The following is a 23,264-nucleotide window of genomic DNA, read 5'->3' on the forward strand; positions in this document are numbered from 1 at the left end:
TCAAGTCTTCTTTGTTACGTGAGAAGAATAAATCCCTATTTGACTTGGCTGCTGTGGTCAGTTTTCTGTTTCATGGAATTTTAAGAGAGTTAGAAACAAAATGCAATTCCAGAGGAAGAATGAGGAAACAGCAACAAAAGAGAGGACAAAATACAAATTGATAGAAAACTACCTTTTCATATTTAAAACCGATGTCAACCTCTATGAGCTAGTCAACTAGTTCTACCTACTAAGTTATAGCTCTTTCACTGAGGGTTGTGTTTTACTGATTCAAAGATGTACATTTAATTTTACATATTTTTATCTCTGAAATTAAGTGTTTTACAATTGCTTTTGGCTAGGTGGCTCTCCTATTGTGGGTGTTATTGTTTACACATGTGTATAGGAACTGACAGAGTTAGTGCCAGTGGCTTGGAAGAAAATTCTGTACACAATGATAGAGCTCTTTTGTAAGAAATGCTGCATCACCAATGCTCTTAATGGCACAGATGATGCTATTGTGTGAAAAATCACAGACATTAACAATCCTTGTACAAAACATGATTTAGTAGAGCTGAACTTGAAATATGAAAAAGCTTTTCAAATGCCTTCACCTATCTATTTTGCTTATGTTTTCCTTTTTATATGCGTAAGAGTAGCATATAACCCTGAATAAGTCCAAATGGGCTCCTTCAGTATGTATGATATTAATATTCTAAGAGAAAAAGTATGGGTTATAATTTCATTGTCAGCCTTTTACTCTTTTTTAGCAATATGTCAAATAATGGTATGTTACAAGATTTGACATACTGGATTGGGTGAAACATCATAAAGCTCGGCTCTGCCAGGAGTAAACGTCAGCCTTCTCTTTCAAGTGTGATGTTGTAATAGAACATAGGGCTTGGGGAAAGAGAGACCAAGACCTTGTCCAAAGTGGTATTTTGTAGATTACATGCCAAGTGCCTAGGAGACTGCCTGGCAGTTACATTACTTTAGGGACTCACCCTATGAGTTGCTCCCATGGGGATCTCTAAACTCTGGTCTAAATCTCATGGTGACTCAGATCTCAAACTTGACAGATACATGTTTGTGGGATGGATTAATCTCTAAAAATTCAAATCAGCTTCATATATCACTTGAGGTAGTCTGATATTTTATAACTTTTCTTCAAGTATAATTTTTCATGTAATATATTTATAGTGTTACCTTCTAAAATTTTTGTGTTTCAACTAAATTTCAGGAACTGTGTTGATTTTTCTCATACAGAGACAGGTTTTTATACATTTATTTTTAAAAGGGAAACAACCTAAGCTTTCAAGGAAATAAATTACTTGCCTAAGGTCACCTAGATAATTGGTGGCATAATTAGGATTAAAATTCACATTTACCAGTTTTAAAAGTCTATGTTCCTTTCCTTTTTTTTTAAAGACTTTATTTATTATTTATTTTATGTATTTATGTATTTACGTATTTGTTTATGAGAGACACAGGCAGAGGGAGAAGCAGGCTCTATGCAGGGAGCCAGACGTGGGACTTGATCTAGGGTTTCCAAGATCATGCCTTGGGCTGAAGGCAGAGCTAAATCGCCGAGCCACCTGGACTGCCCACAAATTGGGATTTTAAAGGATATATATATATATATATATATATATATATATTTTTTTTTTTTTTTAGTAGTTTGACTTTAAAAAGCAGCCTAACAAAGACAATTAACCTAAAGGTTATGGTCTACTCCTGAAAAGATATATTATTTGGTTTTTAAGAATCTTCTAATTTTCTACGTGTTATCTTAAGCAAAGAACATTTTCTTTCTATTATCCTTCTCTGTGGAACTAAGCAAGATGTAACTCAAGCCTGGAGAAGCTAACTAGACTCTTCAGGCTGAGAAATTGACTAGGGGTAATTATGTGAAAGTTATAATCAGGAGGTTTTTTTGTCTGAATAGAAATAAATATTTTAAAAAGCCTCTCTTGGTAAAGTTTAATATTAGGTTAAATTATATGCAATTTCAATTTTGATGCTTAAAAATGGATGAATAGCAAAAATTTCATATACTTCAGCAAGATACATTGAGATACTGAAATAAGTTAAAGATGTAATGATTATTGGCTCAAGACACAAAGTGTAACTTGAATCTGGAATAAAAAATTAATTTGTCTCTAGAAGATCAATATTAAGTGAAAGTAATTATGTCAAGGGATGCTGAAGTGGTTCTCTAGACCACTAGCAGCAGCAGCACCTGGAGACTTATTAGAAATGCATATGTATCCTCACCCTAGATCCTCTGAATCTGACACTGGAGTGGAGCTTAGAAATTTATTCTTTAATAAGCCCTCAAATGATTTTGATATATGCAAATATTTCAGAGCCCCTGGACTATGACTTTTCCAGAATATATGTCTTCACTATCACTGAGAATTGAATTGAACTGAATTGAACTTCTATTTATTAAATATCCATGCCAAGTGACATAGAAAACACAATAGCAACACAATCTTTCTATTCTATACATTTGAATGTGAGAGTTATTATATGCTCATAGTTCTGTGTTTTATGCTATCCTTTCATTCTCCCATTTAGAAAAGATTTGATGGTAGTAGGAAATCATACTTCCTTATTATCAAGGAAGGGGGTGAGGCTTTGAAGAAGGAACAGAACCACTTGATGCATATATATTCCCAAATATAAGGAAACAAATGAAGACCTATATTAATGAGATGTGTAGTTAAGTGAACAAATAAAGAAAAGCGTTAGAGAGAAAGGAACCAAGGGACAGAGATTTGAATATGAGATAGTGTTTTGAGAAGTTTCAGAGAGTGGAACAAATGTGGAAACAGTGGTCTTACGATTAGGTCAAGGCTGCTGCTCAAAGATGAAACTAGGATGAGAAGCTCCACTGTTAGAACACACTGAGGTTAATTACTCCGTTACTCTAGGATTAGAGGACAGCAAATGCTTTTTGTATTTTGAAACTTATGCTTTTTTTTTTTTTCAAGTGAGAGGCAAATGTTGGTAATGGATGCAAAATACCATCAAAAAGATGGTCAGATTCATATCTGAAAAAGTGGATGTCAATACGATGATGGAAACCTTTTTAACATTTTGGATTGCTAGCATTCTGAGATAAACTCACTCACTTTTTTGTAATGGTCTACTTGAAAGTATAAGCCTGAAGTGTCATCAAACAATTTTAACATTTCAATTCATAAGAAATATTCGGGATGACAAAGCTATGTGAGAAAAACTACAGCAAATATCAGCTCTAATGGAAAAGTTCCAGGTCCAGCTCATTTCTAGTTGGGGAGAAGACAAGGATGTCCACTTTCAGTCCCAGTGAAAAAACATTCTGGGAGCTTCTAGCCAGTGAAATAAGATTTAAAAAAAAAAAAAAAGAAGAAGAAGAAGAAGAAGAAGAAGAAAAGGAAAAAAGAAAAAAAGAACACAAGTACTAGAAGGGAAGAGACAAAAATTTCCTTAATTATATATAACAGAAAAGTCAAAAGAATCAATACAGTATTCACATAATAAATGGACAAAAAGACTCAAGTAAAATGAAAGATCTATTTAATATTACATATGTATTTCAGTTTTTCACAATTTAATCTATTAATTCTATCTAATCCAGTCAAAATCTGAGGAGGACTTTTGAGTAAACTTTAAAAATTGATTCTAAAATAAATATATGTAGAAAGATAAAGGCCCATGAATAGTTAAAGAATTTTTTACAAAGAAGCCAAGAAAGGACTTGTCCAAATGGAACTTGAGGCATATCACAAAACTATTGTTAAAAAATCCATGGTACTAGTGTAGGAACATAAAGGTTGATAATGGAATGGAACAGACCCCAGAAAAAGAAGAAAGAATATGATGGAGGTGACATCATAAATTAGAAAAGAAAAGATAGATTCTTTAATATAAGCAATAGAAGAATTAGGTCACCACTTGAAGGAAAATGAATTTGAAATTCATAATTTACACCACGTAAAAAGAAAAATCCACTCCAACCAGATTAAAGTTCTTAACTTGAAAGACAAAAATCTAAAGCGTTCATGGAAAGAAAAATATAGGAGTTTAACTCTGTGATCTCATTTGGGGAACCCCCCAAAATGTCCCAAAGCACAAATGAGAAGAGGAAAAGATACATTTAGCAAAGTCCAAATATAAACATTCTGTTTAACAAAGGACTCCATACGCAGAGTTAACAGGCAGGTGTAGATCAAAAGAAGATATTTATAACATGAAAACCAACAAGTGATAATTGTATTACTTAGACACATACGGTGTGTAAGTTGGTTTTCTGCAAATAAGTAAGAAAGTCTATAACTTCAGGAACACTTGAATAAAATAAATGGAATTCACAGCAGCATGGGGATAGGGATCAAATGGTAAGGAGCAGACATCGAATAATTTAAGCAATCATGTATTATCATTACCCTCCAAAAAATAGAAAGCCTCATAACATCAACTGCTGGTGGAGGGAAGAAGATGCGGTCACTTTGGTGAGTAATGGTCAGTATTTGGTGAAATTAAGTCCTCATGTATCTGTGATTCAATCATCCCACTCTTGACATACACGCCAGAGGAACTTTCTCTGCTTCACTAGGAAGATCTGTTTATTACAGTTTTAGTTACATCAGCAAAAAGGGTAGGAGGCATCTACGTGTGTTCATCACTAGAAAAATACCTAAGTATCATGTGTAAGATTTATTAAAGCTACTGAGGTCTCTCGGGAGGCCTCCCAATAAAGAATGATCCCCTTCCTTACTTGGATTCTGAACAAACAGAGGAATAAAAGCAGGAATAGATGGAGATCTACATAGTGCTCTTACTACTGATCGTGTGGTATTGGAAGATAAAGTTCAATGCAGTTATTGAACTTTGTCAAAATTTCAAAAGGGGAGCAGTAATTGAAAACCAAAGCATGCAGGCTCTTCAACTCTGAGCCGAAGACAAGGTGAACAACTCCCTGCAAGTATCAGGACCCATGAAGAAGGAGGCAGGATGGAGCAGAGCATGCCAACCATTCTCAGATTACTCATCAAGAAGTCACTGCACCTCCCAAAAGCAGAGTGAAAAGCAGGGTAAAATGAGGCTCTTTATGGGAAAGTGACATCCTGTGCGAGGAAGATTAGCAACAGGGATAGACCTAAAGGCCTATAGATTGGGAAAACTGACTCCCATATTGGTGGGAAAAGTCGGCAATGACACAATGCATAGTTACATACGGCCGTATACACACATACATGTATAACTTTCTTTTTAAAAAGGAACAAAAATGCAAAGTAAACAGCATATTTTTCAAAGATGCTTATCTAAGGAAATATATGGAAGGTGGATTAGAAAGTAGAGATTACACATACTTGGTGGATGTCGGTGCCTATGTCTATGTGGGATTAATACTAAAAATTTAAAAAAGAGGAGATATGCACCAATAGAGGAAGGTCGTGTGACTTGAATGTAGGCACGTGAAGAGCTCACTCCCCTACCCCTGGAGGGAACGCTAGGGATGAGGAAATGATATGGCGTATTATGATCATGCCTTCTACTTGCATGTCTGAAAAAATCAGCAACAAAAATTAAAAAAAAAACCAAACAGTTATTGAATGACCACATTGGTCCTGGGACTCTGCGGCGGACCAGGGATTGAGCCCTCCCTAGAGCTTGGAACCTTCTGTGTGACGCTGTCATGTATCCGTGAAGACTTTTACATCTAAGGACAGTTCGTTACCACTCAGGACTTGGGATGTTTGTGAGAGAGGAAGGAAGGCACAAGGAAACCATCTCCATGACGCAGGCGCCCTCTGCCCTTCCAGGGCGCGCTCGGGAACCAGCTCCCCTCTCCACGCCATTGGCCTCTAGGGACGGAGACACGTTGCTGAGTCCGTTCGTCTTGTTCCTTTCTCAGAATCTGCAGGGATGGACAGAATGGGTTTTGCTATTCTTGTTCCATAAGGGTCTTGTGAGAAATGTGCTAGCAAACTGCCCCTGCCCGGAGCCAGGTGAGGGCCAGGCCGGGGCGGGGGCCTTGCCAGCTGGGGTGGGCCTCCTGGCTCAGCGCTTCTCCAGCCTGGACACCATCGCACCATCCTGAGGCGGCTCATGCTTGGGCCGCGTGTGCAGCGCAGGCCCCAGCGCCCCGGCCACAGGCCACAGGACTTGGAAAGTGCCACTCGGCCCCACAGTAGACAGATGGTATTTCTTCTGCGTCTGTGTGGAGGGGGTGGGGGAGTGGTGGTAACAATAAGCAGCAGTAGCCACTTGACAGGCTCCCTGCTGCCAAGAATTTGCATGACGAGCGCTTGCTGCCATCTGGAGAACTTGAGCTCATTAAGGAAGAAGCAGCATCTCAGCTTCCTTCTGTTCGCCCCGTGGGTGCCGAGGATCTCCCCTCCCCGGGGCAGAAGGGAGCAAAAGGCAAATCAATCAGATGAACCTGGCCTGGGGGAGACAGGCCGGGCCTTCCCCTAGGGGAAATCGGGGTGAGCTGGACATGCTGGTCTCATCCCGAGGACGCGTGGACAGGTCTGGCACTTCAGGCCAGGGGAGGTCAGTGAAGTCCGTCACCTTGAAGACATGAGTTTGTTTGTACGCCAGTAGCTGGGGGAGGAAATGTGTCCCTAGGAAGGAGAAAACGCAAACAAGTACCCCCTTTCCCATGACCTCCAGATGGGAGTTCGATTGAGGCAAAAGTCTGACCATACGCCCCAGGGATCCGCTCACAGGCCACAGTTCTGTGTATTATAAACACATGTGCGGCCCATTGAATTCAACATATAGCAGGTTCCCAGCTGCTGAGATTTTGCATGTTTATAGCAAAATGTATTTTTAAAGTATGAAAAACATTCGCCAGATACTAGTTTTGCGTTCGAAATACTTTCCTTCCTTTCTTCCTTCTTAATTATTGAGGAAGCTTATGGTGATGGTGTCGTCTGTTTTTTTTCTCTAAAAAGTTTTTTTTTCTTCAAAATGTCTCTAAACGATATTTAAATTTTACTAGGATCAAATGCTATCTTATATGAAACACCGTTTAATTTTTATTTTTAAAAAATATTTTATTTATTTATTCATGAGAGACACACACAGAGAGAGAGAGAGAGAGGCAGAGACACAGGCAGAGGGAGAAGCAGGCTCCATGCAGGGAGCCCAACGTGGGCCTCGATCCCGGGTCTCTGGGATCACACCCTGGGCTGCAGGCGGCGCTAAACCGCTGAACCCCGAAACACCATTTTATTAAGAGATCATATCCTGGGATCCCTGGGTGGCGCAGCGGTTTAGCGCCTGCCTTTGGCCCAGGGCGCGATCCTGGAGACCCGGGATCGAGTCCCACATGGGGCTTCCGGTGCATGGAGCCTGCTTCTCCCTCTGCCTATGTCTTTGCCTCTCTCTCTCTCTCTGTGTGACTATCATAAATAAATAAAAATTAAAAAAAAAAAAAAAAGAGATCATATCCTATAGCTGAACAAATGAAGTTATCAGCATTAGCTGAAACCTATAGATAATGCGCATAACCACGGTGCTTTATATCTGCTCTATCTTCCCGGGATTTCCAGCATCAAACAACACCAAGGGAATTCTTCATACGAAGAAAAGATATGGGCCCACGTATGTTAGTTATGGGATAATCAAATAAGGGAGAGTAATACCACAGTTGGCATTGATCGATGCTTTGTGAAATGGGCAAAGGTGGAAACTGTATCATGTCTATCCTCATCACCCCAGCTCCTAGCACAATTCTTGCCGCGGAGGAGAGTGTTTCTGTTTCAGCTTTGGGGGTTACAAGGAACAGAAGTTAATGGCAAACTTCAGCCCAAAGAGGGATTTATCGAAGGTGATGAGCCATCATATGGACTCTAAATAGTGAAGAGCCAAGACTGGAAAGGAAGAGCCACCACCTTGACTGCAGGAATGTATGGACTCAGGCTCTACAACGTGGCGATGAGTATGCTCACATTCTGGTGACCTCAAATTCTGCATCTAAATTTCAAATTCTCTGAAGGTAGCGTTTGATGGACCCAGCTCTGCGCTGGACCAATCAGAAAAGGGGAAAGCACATCCACATATAAGGTGCCAACAATGATGTTCGGTCATCGCCAGAGTCATGAAACGGTACCAGGGATGAGGCATTCTGGTTGACTGCATAGTTCAGAGAATTTGAGGTTAGTGCTTGTTTGGCAAAACTTAACACTTAAATTATTTAAAACTTTTAACTGTATTTCCCTTTTTTATCAGAGAGTACGACTGTGGTAATTTAGTGTCTCAATGATTGAGAATAATTGTTACGCACATTAATTAATATATCGTAGTGTAATAATGCTTCTCTCAAGAATCGTTGGGGGATGTCTGGGAGCCAGTCGGGGCCAGGGTGAGGTGAGACGCACTCAGAATGTAACATTTAAGGAGGTACTCCGTCCATCAAGGAGTGAGTTAAAAGTGATGATTTCCTTAAACGTTGCATCCTCGGTGCCTCATTTGCCCTACCTCCAGCCCTGATGAGGGGTATATTAATCCCTAAACCAAAACGACTCCCGATTATTCACCTTCATATTTTTGTCACCTGTCACTTATTGGAAGAAAACATGTTTTTTTGTAGAGCCCTCAGTATAATCATTCTCACTTCCCCACCCATTCAAGCTTTTCTAATCTTTTGTTTGCCATAACCAGAGTGTCCTAATAGCCCTCTACCCCATCTTCCCAGCAATCTAGGGCAATCCGGATTCAATTGTTCCATTGCTATATACCACCTCGGGTGTCAGTGTAATGCTCATATGTGCAAAAGAATCTAACCCAACTTGAGTTGGGTTAGATTTCACAAAAAGGGTCATTTTGAAACAAATACTGGGTTGTGTGCCAACCTATTGGGATAAACGCATTTCCTAGTAGAGCATGTGTCCTGATTTTTAGATTTGAAAATATGTCACTTCTACCCATAATCTAAGGAGAACTCAAGATTTAAAGGCGGAAGCAGACAACTACAGTAATAAAAGTACATACTACATTTTAAATAAAGCTCTAGGACAGCACAGCCCTTGTGTGAGTCCATGAGGGGGACTGTAATTCTAGCCCGTGCAAAGATAAATCATGACCTTTGTGACTGATTCTAAACTAGCCTCCATGTAGCCATAGAGGGCCTAACTCTGAGTGTGAGGGGTGCTTCCCAGACAAAGTGACGGGATGGCGATATAGCAGCCGAACATGATTAACCTGGAGGAAAAGCCAAATCTCAGATTATTTTCCTGGCTCTGTTCTAATTTGCTAGATGACCTTGAACAAGTCATTTACTTGCTCAGACACATAGTTTTCAGATCTATAATCAGACCAGCCGGTTTTGAAATCCCTTTTAAGTTGCAATATCTTCTATTTTCTCTTCCAGTAGTAAGTTAACTATTGTAATATAAAACTTGGAAAAGTTCTGTTTCAGGGAGTGCCTGAAGTAATCTGCATACGTCAGACAGTGAAACCATTAATTGTAAGAGTTTTCTTTGTGATGCCCATTTGATATTCATCATTAGAACAAGACATTGTGCCCATGTGACCTGTGATTAGAGCTCCGAGTCATTCCAGTGGTATGGCAGTTTTAGTTTGTGCTGTGTCTACACATTGTCTGTTCAATTTTATGAAAATTGAATTTAAAAAAAAAAGGAACCAATGAGTTACGTATCTTTGAAACACTAATCAACGAGCTAGCTCAATCTGACGACTGAATTAAAATGCCCATGTGTTCTGGTATTAAAGAGGACTAATCTTTTTTTTAAGAATTAATTAATTAATTTATTTATTTATTTATGAGAGACACAGAGAGAGAGAGAGAGACATAGGCAGAGACATAGGCAGAGGGAGAAGCAGGCTCCATGCAGGGAGTCTGACATGGGACTTGATTCCAGGACCCCAGGATCAGGCCCTGGGCCAAAGGAGGCGCTAAACCACTGAGCCACCTGGGCTGCCCAAAGAGGACTAATCTTTATATAATAAATAAATATAGACATCTGGTTTGGTTAAATAGGCTTGCTTGCTTTTCTATCTCCCAGCCTATTGATGTAGTCATTCTTTTAGGTTATATGTTACTGGTTCAATTGTGTCCCCTCGCCACCCCCAACTCCCAACTCCCCAAAAAAGATATGTTGGTGTCCTAACCCCTACTATCTCAGAATGTGACATTATTTGGAGATAGGTACTTTACAAAGGTAATCAAATTGAAATGAAGTTTTTATGGTGGCCCCTAATCCAATATGATTAATGTCCTTATATAAAAAAGGGAATTTGAACACAGACATGCACACAAGGAGAATGCCATGTGAAGATGAAGATAGAATTCTGGATTGGTCTAGATCTAGATCTAGATGCTTCTCTGAGCCAAGGAATGACAAGGATTGCCAGCAAACCACCAAAAGTTAGGCAAGAAGTGTGGGAACAGAGTTTTTCGTTAGCTCTCAGAAGGAACCAACGCTGCTAATGCCTCGATCATGGACTTCTAGCCTCCAAAATTATGAGATAATAATAATTCTGCTGTTTAAGCCCCTCGGTTTGTGGTCCTTTATTAGAGCAGCCCTAGGAAACTCCTACTGGCATTGTATTAGTATTGTGTATTGGAACAGTGTTTAGATCAAATCCTTATTAATTTCAATGCTAGTTTTGAACACACACACACACTCACATTCCCACACATTGAAAAATTATGCATATTTTTTTGGATATCATAGTGAAACAAAAAATGTGCCTTAAAGGGGACCCCATAGAATTTGTACTTTATACACATGCTCACCAGTGGCTGAGAAACCTAATTGCTTTTGAACCTCATTTTATTAGTTGGACGGTTACCATTGGAATGATTTTCAGAATCATCTTGCTACTCAAAAGAAGAAAGGAAATTCAAAATTTAGTGTAGAGAATTTATGAACTATTCCTAAGCAAGTATTTTCTGTAATAAAGGGTGTCCCCACCCTTCATTAAAAAAAATAAACTACAGTATCATGCCATCAATGAGTTTATGGGATATAGGAGAATTCACATTTTTTCTTTCTCTCTGAAGTGTCGTTAATAAGTTGTCCTTAAAAATTGTTATTTTCTTCTGTATAATCTCATAAAAATAAAATTCCATAACCTTTCTCGTTTCCTCTTCCAGCATTTCAGAATCCCCTAAAGGAAGATAATTCTTCCTAATATCTAAGTAAAATCCCCTTTTTAAAAAATTTATGATTGAACTTTTTTACATGTAGGGAGAAACAAAGACCCGATTATTGCAACTACCACATATTATATGCTTTCACTTGGAGGTAATGAATGTGGAAATCAAAGACAGAATATTTTTAGTCACTTCTGTTTGCTTTGCCAGTCTTAAAGTAAGATTATATACTTATAGAAATGTTGTTTTCCTTTCTGGCTCACTAGGCTACATTTTTTTTCTTCCTTTTTGATATAGAGGAACAGAAGTAGGGCAATTTAAATATATCTTTTGAGCCAAGAAAGCTAGCAAGAAACAATCAAAATTTTAAGGAAAAATAAGAAATGGTGACAGTGTTTAAGTAGATTACATTGTGTTTGGATTCTGTTAATTACTGCTACCAGTCCACAAGCTGTTACAAAGGTCCCCTGGAGATTATTTCCAATCTATTTATGGAATCTTCAGAGGAGAAGCCATGAGAATGTCTTTTTATGACATTCTCTTTAGACTTTCATTTTCAATAGCTCACAATTAGTTGCCTGGAATGAGGATGTAGATTAGGCTAAATATACAGAGGTCATAATTTTCTGACCCACTTCCTTCTTCATGTCCAAATACATTTGGAAAGAATTCTCTCCAGATTCTGTTTGTCTGTTGTATTAACTCACAATGACATCTTTTCAACTGCCCCAGCTTTAAGTGTCCTGTATCTTTACACTAGCAATTTCCTATTTGAAGGGATCCATTACCATGCCTACAAGAATGTGGGTGGATTGGAAAAGCTCCCCCATGATAGTAACTTATGGGGAAAGCTCAGCCCTGAAATGAGCAACTAGAATAAAGACGGGAGAAAATTAATGCCGAGAAAGGAGGTGGATTGTACACGGAACCTGGGCGTAGCCATCCTGGGGAATGAACTCATTTAGGCAGATTTCTTTCTAAAGGTTCCAGTGGAAGTTTTTGTCTCTTTTATTAGAAAATCATAATTGATGATTCCACTTATTTACAGCTTCTCTCTAAGTAAAAAAAAAAAAGAAAGAAAGAAAGAAAGAAAGAAAGAAAGAAAGAAAGAAAGAAAGAAAGAAATATTTTGGTTTTATTCATCAGTTTCCCAAAGTAAAATTTTATACCTTCCTCTTTGGCACCATATGTTCATTTGAGAAGTACAGGGCTTCCTTAATTCTCTAAAATGGGCTTTGTGTATGCCAGAGGGCAGCATGTGACACTCTCCCATCTGGCATGCAAGTTGCCACTTGGCTGCCACCTGTGCTGCTACCCAGGACCCTTGCCACTCCTCCCCCATCCAGTGCTATTGATTCTGTCCCCACAGCCCCTTACTTACTGGCTACTGTCTCTTCTCCCGTGGCAGATGTTGGGGTGGGAAACATTTCGAAGGCCAAGCATTTGCTATTACCAGCTTGGCGTAGACTCAAATCCTCCTCTACTGGAAAAATATAAGAACACGAACTATGTTTGCTTCTAAGAATACAATGACTTCCCTCTTTTCTCCCTAACCCCAATGTTGTCCATACTGGTAAACCCTACTTTAATTCGACCCTTGCTCTAGCTTGGAGTGTATCTGATTGGATTCATATCGCACCCTGCGCTTGCCATCCATAGTCTTCACCGAAGAGTTCTTTTGTGAGTCCTCCCTTGGGTGAGGAGTATTGATTCATGCTGTCTCTAATCAGCTAAGCTTAGATCCCTTTTTGAAGTAATCCTGGTTTTTGGAGATGCACATCCCAGATCACTAAGGTTCTTCAGTCTGAATTTGATTACCTCACTGGTGAAAGTGCCACAGAAGCCATCCAAAGAACAGTTGGGGGGCACCTGGGTGGCTCAGTTGGTTAAGCATCTGCCTTCGGCTCAGGTCATGATCTTGGGGTCCTAGGATTGAGCCCTGCATCGGGCTCCCTGCTCTGCTGGGAAGCCTGCTTCTCCCTCTGCCCCTTCCCCTCTGCTCATGGTCTGTCTCTCATTTTCTCTCTCAAATATATAAATAATATCTTTTTTTCTTTAAAGGAACAGTTGGAGTTGTGAATGAATTTGATCATTTTGATGATAAAAGAACAACTTTAGGATCATAAACTCATATTATTTTTGGAACTGGAAGTAATCTTAGAATCATTCATTTAATTTATTTTACAAATGAGAGAACCAAACCGTCTTGTGGCTTGGTTAAACATTATTTACACATTGCTGCTATTCTTATTGATATTCTATAAAAATACATGTCATGAAATTTATTGTTATAAGTACTTGGGATTTACTCTCATTGTTTATACACATACCCTTTGATTGAACCTGTGAAATCTCAGGAAAAAAGTATTTCATTGGAATGAGACCGTATGAGTGCTAAGAGTCCTTCCTTGGCATGGGATTGGAAGCCACTAAAAATGAGTGGCTTCGATTTTTATTTAACAGGCCAGTGGATATGGTCTTAAAAACCTAGATTTTGTTTTGTTTTTTTGTTTCGATTTCTTTAATGCCACCATCATTACAAAGTGTTTGTTAGGTGCTCAAGTGTACTAGATGTATTTGGCTCTGTGTGAAAGAAAAGTCAATTCTATTCAAACTGACTTAAATAATAAAGGGATTTTATTGGCTAGGTAACTTTAGAGTCCAGCTGGAAGGTGGGCTTCCAGCATGGCTTAGTCAGGGCTCTGGGTCAATTTCTCTGTGACTATTCCAGCTCTGTCCAATTCCATGCATGCACCATGTTAGTCCCTGGCAGACATCTCATGGTTGCTAGATAAATACCAGAGAAAACAGTGTTTGATGTTCTCTTACTCATACACGGGGAGAAAAAGCATTTCTATCTTAGGATTTCAAACAAGATCTTAAGATCACTCTTACTGAATTTGATGAGATCATATGTGTATACTTAAACCAATTTTTGTGGCCTGAAAAATGACATGTATCATTTGATTAAAACCATTTCAGGGCCTAAGATTGGAAATGAAGGTGAAATCAGTTTCCCTCAAAATAATTTAGCTGGAGGGAGAATAGTAGATGCTTGAACCAAATCCGAGTGCTGTTAAAAAGTGGGTGGTAGATAACGGATACCAGGTAGACAATCATCAAATATTTATTAGATTAATTTTGAGGTATCACATCAGTTTCTATGACCTTGCTGGTCACCTTGAAGAACACTTATTTGGACATTTAGTTAACAAGTTCAAAATGAATTTACGTTAAAGGCAACAGTACAAGCACTAAAGAAAAGGTAGACAAATAAAATATTTAACTCAGTAAGAAAAACTACAATGAAACAAACCAAAGAAAATACACTAAAGAAATGAATAAAGACAAAAGCAGAAATCAACTAGTGAGAACACAGAATGAAAAATTTCCCTTTGTGGCCATGGCAGACTGTTTATTTTAAACCAACTCTGCACACTGGAGAAACTTAAATAAACCAAATCAACAACAAAATCTTTTTGAAGACTGAAAATCTACCAAGGTAGCAAGGACTTGAGGGCCAGGATCCTGGAGAAAAGAAGAGGACAGAGAGATGAACCCTATTTTTTACACCACTTGTCATCTTAAGGCATCTGCTAGTTAGAAGCATGGGTGAATGGTGAGAGGCTAGAAGTTTTGCAGAAAGTAGTATATGAGAGGCTGAGTAGAGTTTAGGGTGAGGCTGGTGACCCCAACTACAGTTGAGAGCCCGCTAAAGAAGAGTTGCCATAGTAAATACTTAAGGCTTTCAAATGGGACTCCTGAAAGATTATGCTCTAGAAGTATGAATTAACTAGCCAGCTGTCCCAAGGAAAAAAGATCTCAGTTCTGAGTATGTTCAACTAACTAAAATCAACTAGATTAAAGTGATATACCTTTGCCTTATTTCACTTCCAGAAGCAAAAGTAAATCTAATATTGTCTAGAAAAAGACAATATTGTCCAGGACTTTGAATTATTTTTCATATACAATGTCCAGACTACATTAAAAAAATAGATGGTCATATTGATCAAAACCCAAGAGAAAAAATTAAACAGATAATAAAATCAGACCCACGGTTGATCCCGATTTTGAAATGTCAGGTACAGATATGAAAATATCTGTGATTTATTTATTAGAGAAAAAAATGGAGAATTAAGCAGGAAACTGGAAAAATATACCTAAGTTAAAAGGAAATTTGAGAAATGAAAAAAAATGTAATAATTGCAAATAACAGAGTAGATAGATTTCATTAAAACAGAATTAGAGAACTGTAAATAGGAAAGAAGTCATCCAAGTGTCTAGACCAAAATGTCAAGAGACAAAAAGATGGAAAATACATAAACAAAATAGATGGTAGTAGTAAAAAATCCAAAAGCTTTTTTTGACCAAACAAAATAAATACCAACAACAAAATGACAAACGTTTATCTTTTTTTTGTTTTTAAGATTTTATTTGTTTATTCATGAGAGACAGAGAGAGAGGCAGAGACATAGGCAGAGGGAGTAGCAGGCTCTATGAAGGGAGCCCGATGTGGGACTTGATCCCAGGACCCCAGGATCACTGACCTGAGCCAAAGACAGATGCTCAACTGTTGATCCACCCAGGCAGCCCACCTTTAGCTAATCTAATCAATAGGGGATCAAACCCATAAGAACCTGAAAAAAAAAAAAAAACTATATATATATATATATAGTTGACTAAAATTATAAAAATAAATCTATAGTTGTTATAGTTGTTAACTCAATTTTTGTTGAAATGAATAATTTCTAGAAAAATTTAAATTAATGACATTGACTTAAAAGAAATAGAAAACTAAGTAGTCCAATAATTATGGGAAAAAAAAGAACCCATCAGAAGTTGTTGATAAATGATCTCCATTAAAGCATGGCTTAGATGCTTTCATGGATGAGATCCTGTAAACTTCCAAGGAACAGATTTTCACAATTTATGTAAAATTATTTAAGGTCAGAGGAAAAACGATGTATAATTAATTTTCCAACTTACTTTCAATGTTTATGATGATACAGTAATATGAACATCTGCCCCCAAATGGCATAGAAATCTACAAAAAGATCTCATTTATAAACAGAGACCCCAAAACATATCTGGTGGTGTATTAAAACAAAAGGGGGGCAGCCCGGGTGGCTCAGTGGTTTAGTGCTACCTTTAGCCCAGGGCCTGATCCTGGAGACCAGGGATCTAGTCCCACGTCATTTATTTTAATATTTATTATTTATTATTTATTAAATATTTATTTAATATTTAATATTTATTTTAATAAATAAAATCTCAAAAACAAAACAAAAAAAACAAAAGGGAAGTGTATTTCAGCAATGCAAGAATGGTTTAATATTAGGAATAGTATGTTTTTATCACATCTTTGGATAAAAGAAGAAAAATTATAGTGTTGTCTATTTGGCACTTGGCAAAGTTTGTCTTTTGTTTCGTTTTGTTTTAGAAAATTGGCTCATACCATCATTAATTCTAAAATAGGAATAATCGATACCACCCGTCTTACCTTAGGAAAGAAAGGGATGGGATTGATCAGAATCTCACAAATGTGAGAAGATACTCTAGTTTGAAAAAAAACCCATGATTGATTCTGTTATAACTTCCTATGGAGTATTTTCTTTCCTTCTCCTTAAGTTTTCCCATTGAGATCACTGAAACAGAAAGATCCAAATTTATTTTATAAAGTTAAACATTCATGTTTAATTTTAAAACAAACAGAAACAGCAACCAACATAAAGTCTTACAAAAACAGAAGAATAGTTCTATAACTTGGTAAGTAATATCCATCAAGCTAATGTCCAAGAAATATACAATGTCACTATTATCATTTACTATTCAACATTATTCTGGAACACTGATTTGTACCATCAGGCAAGAAAAGAGTCACTGTAAGTATTGCAAATTATCACTATTTGTAGATCAAATGATAGTCTAATTAAAAATGACAATAAAATCAACTATTACTCTGTTGAAAATTAGAGTTAAGTGGCTGGGAGTAAAATAAATATATGCTTAAATAATTAATTTTCCTATATACCAGTTAAAACCAGTTGAACAATATAAAATAAGGTTCACTTACAATTTTCCAAAAGTTCTATGTGCTTGGAGACCTCACAATCTAGGGAAAGTGGTCACCATTTAAAAAGGGAAAATTTCACAACATAACAAACGTAGCAAAAACATAGGAAATTTATGGGGAAAGCCATGAGACTTTACTGAGCACTGTAAATAAAATTTTAAAGTAATGGAGTGTTCTATGAATTTTATTAATCATATGATTTTGGATGGGAAAAATTCAGCATAGCAAATGTATAAATTTTCCTGAATTGATTCCTAATTTGAATACAATTCTAATAAAAACCAAGGGGATTTTTCTTTTAATTCAGCAAAATTATCCAAAAGTTTATATGAAAGGAACAAACAACTTATAAAACAGAATAATGAAAGGAAGGGGATTTGGGTTGTGAGATATGAAAATATATTAGAAGGTTAATTCTGATTGTAATATATGTGTAAAAAACTAGACAGGAAATTCTAAGAAACAGAAATTCCACAGTGTAGAAAGCTAAGAAACAGACCCACATATATGTATATGCTTAGTATAAAAATAAGACAGCATTTCAATTCAGGAGGAAAATAGATCAGTCAAAAAAATGGTACTGGACTAATTGTTTATAACTTGATATATAATACAGTTAAATTCCTACCTTAAAAGAAGCTATTACATCTATAGCAGTTAAATTAATGAAATGTGAGCAAAGATCCCTCTTCCTCCTAAAAAGAGAGCTTGAAAAAAGTAGATCTAAATATATTAGAATAATCTTTTAAAGTAATGAAGCATAGAAACACCTCAGTGGTAGCACTGAGATTATTTGATTGCATAATTGCATACATAAAAATTAAGAATATCTGCAGATTCCTAATAAACACCATAAGCCAAGTCTAAATGTATATGGCCAACTAGGAATCATTATTCAAATTAACTATGGCAGTTTTTATATTCTGAATTTGTAAAGAGCATTTATAATATTCTATAAGCCAACTACATACATCCCAATAAAATATAGACAAAGAACATAAACTGAAAGTTCACAAAGGAGCAACAAATGACCAATACACTTACGGAAACAGGTCCAATGTCCTTAGCAATCAAAGGAGGGGGAAATAAAGCATTGATGAGATTATATGGGTTCCATGTCTTTGGTTAGGCTTGACTCATACTGTTGTGCCTAATACATCGACATAAGTAAACTGCCTTTTTTTTTTTTTTTTTTTTAAGATTGTATTTATTATTCATGAGAGACACACAGAGAGAGGCAGAGATACAGGCAGAGGGAGAAGCAGGTTCCGTGCTGGGAGCCCAATGCAGGACTGGATCCCAGGACCCCAGGATCATGGCCTAAACCGAAGGCAGAGGCTCAATCACTGAGCCACCCAGGGGTCGTGTAAGCTGCCTTTATTGTAGTTAATGTGAACATTTAACTGATAAAAGAGTATTTTAAAATGCGGCAGGTTGATGCTGTTTGCCAACATTTTGGTTTCACCAGTGTTTCTTGTATCCATATAACAGTGTTTATAAAATTATTTGAATATTTTATCATATTTTGCTTTATTTAACTAAAATGAGTGGAAATGGAAAATTAAACATTTTTTATTTTATTGACAAAAGATATATAGCTCAGCACTGAGGCAATAGAGACAAGGATGGAAATCATTTGGCATTTTGAAAGCACTCATTAAATAGTCTTAATTAGTTGCTTGTTAGACTGAAGTCAGGCTGTCCAATTCAGTGTACACTTGAAGGGTATTATAAAAAGAATATATACCATTGAGAGAAGTATTGGACAAAAACAAAAGAATTTAGGAATTTTATATTTTTTTTTTGTCTGTTTTGGAACCCATAATGATGCGTTGCTTTATTATCCAATTTTCACCCATTTGAATTTTGCATCAGTTGGCAGAAAGGCATCATGTGGGAAGGTAATGCAGAGGATACATTTCAACTCATCATGTGGGTAGATATGAAATAATTTACTCTATTTTAATAACATTTTGGGTAAAAAAAGCCATTTAACAGATTGTTGGTGGCAGTATAAAGGTCTTTTTGTAGGGCAACATAGCTGGATATTTCAGTTTTAAAAAATATTAAGTCCCTATGCCTTACCAATTTTGTTTCTAGGTATTAATGTCAAGGGAATAACTGTGCAGTATAAAATGTTTTATGTACCAGGATATCCTTTTCATTGAAGCATTAGTATGATAGTGAAAAACTGGAAACCACCTAAATGTCAACAACAGGAGATTGATTAAGTAGATTATGATGTAGCCAAGATTGGATATGAGGTCTTAAAATAATATTTTAATGGCATGAAAAATAGTGGTTATGTACTGAGTAAAAGATCAAGTCATAACTTTGCAAACACCCCCAATTTATATTATACATGATGTAAAGACAGAAAAGACGTAAAACAAAATCATAACAGGGATTATTTCTTTAAATAGTATAGTTGCAGGTGATTTTCATTTTTTCCTTTGTGTGTTTGTATAATTCTGCACTTCCAAAATTTCCACAATTAACAGACCTTGGGTGTGTGGCTTTTATTGTTAAAATCTTTGTGGTTGCTGCCTTGAACTCGGACCATGGTCTTAGAATTCTGTAAGCTTTTCACCTCAAAATCGTTTGGTAGGTTGGTTGATGTAAAAGCAACTTCTTCCATTGAAAGGAGTTTTCTTTTCTGCAACTCTTGGCAATGAAGATTGAACTCCCGGGCTCCCCCAGGACTGGCTTGCTGCTAAAGAGTCCCCCCAAATAGTAAAATTAAGAATTACAAGTCTTTCTGTTTCTCCTGTTCCAAGGCCTAGTCTTTGCCCTGGCTGGTACTGCCCCCGTGGGCTGCTAACTCTAAGGTGTATGGCTTTGATTCTGGCAAAATGCAAAGAGCTATGGGAAGAATAATTCAACAGGATTATTAGACGTTGGCATACAAAATATTTACAAAGATGCTAAGGACAGATTTGGAGTATGCTTATGTGTGGGTTTGGAGGATGGAGTAGGATAGGAAGGGAAAATTTTGAGGGGAAATGCTGAAGAGAGAGTTTGGGGCACAAATATATTAAACTCTGCAGTGTCACAATTTGCCCGACAGCCCTAAAGAGGGAACTCTTTGGAATTGCTTTATACTTGTGATAATAGGAAGAGTAAAAAGAAAAGGTATCACTGTTTTTTGACTTAGATTCTTATCCACAATGGAGAATGTGATAGCTCGTTTGCAAATCATTTGTTCTCCACTAAAGGGGCCCCCATTGTTAATGGCTTCCGGAGCTGAAACTGAATACTCTGGGATTTTACCTAAAGCCATTTGGCCTGCTGGGAGAGAAGAGAAGTTTAGCTTGGACCTCAAGGCAAATATTCTAAGAAATACTGCTTTGGTGCATTTTAAAAGGCTCTTCATTTACCACTTCTCTTTTTCCCTGGTCCTTCACCGGTGGAAATCAGAACAGGTTGGAGCTTCTCTCCATTTCATGCCTGATAAATTACTGAGAGTTAAAATGCTGCTAAAGGCAAAATGACTAAGGTACTCGCCACAGCCAAATTCTCCCAACTTGGTCAGCAAGGAAAAGAAAAATAGCAAGATATTATAACAGCTGGATAGTCTAAATTTAACCTGGTCAGCTTCATATGGGAATCACATGATCTCAGTTAGGACTTCTGACTATTAAGAACTAAAAAAAAAAAAAAAAACCCAAATAATCACGTGACATCATATAATTCGTGACTATCTTGAATTTTTTTTCTTTGTAATCTGGGTTGTATCCATCATGTGACAATTTAACCCTAAAGACTTAACATTCTACCAAACTCGATTTTCTGTAAACACTTATTTTTATACTCATGACAAGCAATGAAGTAGATCCAGTTAGTTGGGGAAAATTAAAATGTTTGTATGATTATATGCTTTGTTTTCCTCTTGGGTTGGTGATATAACACTTCTAGAATCTTCTAAGATTACGTCATCTGAGAAGAACCAATAATAAAGCTCCAGTCTCCATTTTCTCAATTGCCGCAGGCTACTCTTTATCACCAGTCAGATTTTTTCCTTAGCACTGTGGGCACTTGCTACCTAGTGATCTGTGTCATTAGAGGTAAGCTAATAATCGTGAGGTGAAGGGCATTTGTCATATTTACTATAAAAATATGTGTCCTTTGTTTTGAACTCATTTTTCCTTAACCATTAGAGTTTCCATGTCTATTTCAAGTTCAAAATGCCACGGTATAATCTTATATCAATATATAAGCCTTAAGGTTACAAAGAACTTTTTTCCCCAATTACTTCAAATATTTTATTGATAATAGGTTCAAGCTTTGTAACATACTCCTATGCTCTCTGTAAGATAAATACATGTATATTTACATATATGGTAGGGGTAGGAGGTTGGGGATTGAGTGGACTTCAGTCCTAAAAGAACTGGTCAAGAGATATTTTAAATTGGTGTTGTGCGGGATCCCTGGGTGGCGCAGCGGTTTGGCGCCTGCCTTTGGCCCAGGGCGCGATCCTGGAGACCCGGGATCGAATCCCACATCGGGCTCCCGTGCATGGAGCCTGCTTCTCCCTCTGCCTATGTCTCTGCCTCTCTCTCTCTCTCTCTCTGTGAGTATCATAAAAAAAAAAAAAAAAAAAAAAAAAAAATTGGTGTTGTGCAAAAATCATTTCCCGCTCTTGTTCCCTCACTTTCTTCTACCTTCTGTATACACATAAACACACACACATCTATGCACATGTCCATTCCCTCCATTGTGTCTTACATTATGTTCGTCTGATAAAATGCGAAAAAGAAACAATGCTGGAAAACTGCAGGGTCAAGGACTAGAACCACAAATTATCCCTTCTTTTCTCATCAGAAATTGTCGACCTCTTTTCTTCTAAGGCAAATCCATTTTGGTTTTCCTCAAACAAAGTAAAAATGAATGGTTCTCTATAATACTTTTCATATTAGACGCATAGTTCCTCCCTCCTTGGCCTTATCTGGTTTAAACTGCTCTTTAGAATGAACATTGCATATTTTCTTAGTCCACAAACACAGACAAAGCTCCTACTCTTCTGATTTGCCCAAGAGCAATTCGGTCTGCGTCTCAGAGCAGTGCTGTAATATATTTGTATGAATAAGAGCATCCTCGGGTGAGTCACCCCACCTCCCACAGACCCTGTGCAAACACATGTAGTTTCAGAGCCCTGGTCAAAGGAGAGAGGCCAAATCTTGCCTTGTCTGAGCTCACTGTGAACCCTGCAAACAACATCAGTGCCTGGGGTTATTTTAAACTTCAGCATTTTAGTGTCTGACTGTTCTTTTTCACTACTATGAGTAACTTAACGAGGGTTAGTTTTAACAGACTAGGGTATTAAAGAGCCTTTTGTATTTATGAATGAATTATTTAAAATATACTCTATCTTTAAAACAAGTGATTATCTTCTTTTCTAAAGATAATGTCCAAAGACCGAGATTTTAATGTACATTTTAATTTTTGCACTCTATAATAAGTACCCTTTTGGAAACACGTACTTATTTCCAAAAGGAAACAAAAACAATAAGCAAAGCAAAAAGTGTTCTTTCTAAAGTTATTTCCTATTCACTTGTTTGTTAAGAATTCTTTCCACAGAGTATTCGTATCCTCTATGATACAGTGTTAAACCCAACTTTAAGTTGCAAGGTGGCCCTAAAATATATATTTGGTTTAAGGGACTATTAAGACTCATTTCTAACAGTAATTGATTTTTTTCATTAAAAATGCATAGCATTATACTTTTTTCATCAATACAAATTGGAACTGTCATGTTTTCCTCTATTAACCTAAAGATGACCATTTTCTAATTTCTCTTATATTCAAGACATTGTATTATTCATTTAGGTTTCAAAAAGCAAGTACCACTATCCATGTAGTGGCATTATTACATAAACAAGGTTCTAGCTCTTAAAGGGCTGATGTTTTAGTTTGCTACTTTAAGAGCCCACAGAAGTAAGAGCCAAGCGTGTCTGGCTTTGAAAAATGGAAAGGATTGGAGTAAAGAGAAGAAAGGGATTTCATGAAGGGGTAATAGAGTGAGCAAAAGCATGGAGACAAGAAACAGGAAGAGAGGTGTTACGGAGTGAATGAGTCTGGGGACCCATCTGATGG

Source organism: Canis lupus, chromosome 7 (genome assembly GCF_048164855.1).
Source record: "Canis lupus baileyi chromosome 7, mCanLup2.hap1, whole genome shotgun sequence".
NCBI classification, from domain to species: Eukaryota; Metazoa; Chordata; class Mammalia; order Carnivora; family Canidae; genus Canis; species Canis lupus.